Below are 1,882 nucleotides of genomic sequence, written 5' to 3'. Positions count from 1 at the left end.
TGCTGTATTACAGACCCAAAGAAGCCCACATGCCCAAAAACTTGTCTGTGTTTTCTAGGCAGATTATCAATTGGGCTAGAATGAAATACGACTCCTTGCATCAAATTCAGCCTCACCAACTACAAGCCTGTTTCAGCAGCTAGCCCTTGGAAAGAATAACCTAATAAAGGGCAACTGTTCCAAGAATGTATTTAACAGCAAATCATCTAGCATAACTTTTAGATAAAAGTCTACCTTACAAACGGTGTCTACTTCCCCCAAAGATGTCACAATTTTTTAGAACCAACATTCCATTAGCACAGAATAGTGTCACACAGGAATCACGTTTATCGTCTTTACCACCATCTTCCTTTCCAATACAGATGCACAACCTGCAGCCTTGCCAGGTGTAACTGCTTCTCCTCTGTCATTAATACAACCTTCGAGTGGGTTTGCTTACACTGTGCCTATGCACACTCTTTGCATCAGTTGGTTTCTTCTCAAAAATTCCAACTCCTGCTCTTCCTTCTTCATGCTTTGCTATAACTCACTGGGGCAACATGTAGCTATTACAAGAAACATGAAACTGGTGTGCAGAATTTTATACTTTAAGTTGCAGGAGATAAGAAAAATTCTGCTCAGCTTTAGAAACAAAGTTGTTCACAAAAAAACCCCTTGCAAAAGTCTTGGACAGACAGAAATACTGCATTAGTCCATGTAAAAAATAACTGGTATGTTCAAGGACTATACTGGGATCATATTGGGGGAGGCAGACAATGGAATTCACTACCAAACTGGGATATACCAGAAGTTTTATCCAAATCATACACAACAAGGGGACGAGTTGTTCTAACAACAATAGCCTTTGACAAGTTATAATCCAACAGAAACCTGGAAAATATCTAAATAAAGGACAAAGCTTTGCCCAAGCTTTGCATACCTAAGGCTGTATCTTTCCCTGGGATGCCAGAACTACACCTTGTGCTTATCCTAACCTGAACAATATTGCCACATTCCTCACAAATATGCTGCAGACTATGAGACCCGAATACCTGCTGTCACTCTCCTCTCTCATAATGTCATCTTGCATATGTTTTTCCTTTTTTCCATTTAAAAAATATGCTTGACCACTCAAGACTATTTTTTATGACACCATTTTTAGGCCATGTGCTTCCAACAACATTTTAACAACAGTTCAAGTTCACCTCCGTAATTCAGAAGAATTACATACAAATTGCCTCACTCTCTACCCGCTTCTAAAGGTGCACCTTGCCACAGAGGAACCAGGGGCCTTCAACAACAGCTCCAGTGTTGTCAGCTCATGCTTTCCCCGCCAAGACAGTGACTGCTACCTTTAGAGATCTTTAGAGATTGTCAAACTAGTAACAGAAGACAAGGAAAAAGTTCCTCACAGAACTCCTTAGAAGTAAAGGAAAAGGATGCTCTTAAATATTTAATAACCAGAGCTTTCAGCTGTTACATTATTTAACGTTTTTTTTTTAAACACCTGTTTGCTGTCTTGGCAAGACTGTTTGTATAGAACCTCTGCAATCCAAGTATACACTATTAGAAAGTCACATAAAATCGTATGTTAGCAGCTTTATCTTTTGGGGCCTGTTTAATGTACCAAAGTTAACAGTGCGAACCTAATTCCCTTCTTGAACTTGGTAAATCTCACTCACTGAGAAAGCCTGCTGTTCTTTTGGAAATTTCACAGATACACACTGTGAAAGGCAGGAATCTGAAAAAAACAACAGTGAAAAGTTAAAAAGGCTTCTTCATTCTCTTGACATTCGTGGCAGCAAACTACACAGGAACAGAAGTTATTGTTTACAGTATGAAATCATACCATTGCATTGGTAGTTTCAACTCAATTTGTCTTTTGGAAAGTAATTTAAGTACT

The 1,882-nt window shown here is 38.8% G+C and overlaps 1 protein-coding gene across 5 annotated transcripts in view; it reads right to left on the bottom strand.

Moving 5' to 3' along the window:
• The window catches only part of LOC118453277 (E3 SUMO-protein ligase NSE2-like), a 46,967-nt gene extending 45,085 nt beyond the window's left edge, over positions 1-1,882 (bottom strand). For 2 of the 5 annotated variants that reach the window (XM_035903408.1, XM_035903410.1), the window contains exon 1: positions 1,626-1,882. The gene's annotated coding sequence lies outside the window, so the exon portion shown is untranslated. The remainder of the gene's footprint in view (positions 1-1,625) is intronic. The other 3 variants (XM_035903411.1, XM_035903412.1, XM_035903409.1) reach the window with 2 other exon arrangements.

Source organism: Egretta garzetta, unplaced genomic scaffold (genome assembly GCF_000687185.1).
Source record: "Egretta garzetta isolate BGI_Z169 unplaced genomic scaffold, ASM68718v1 scaffold50, whole genome shotgun sequence".
NCBI classification, from domain to species: Eukaryota; Metazoa; Chordata; class Aves; order Pelecaniformes; family Ardeidae; genus Egretta; species Egretta garzetta.
The sequence above is the reverse complement of the archived record's forward strand: the minus strand, read 5'-3'. Positions and strand labels throughout refer to the sequence as shown.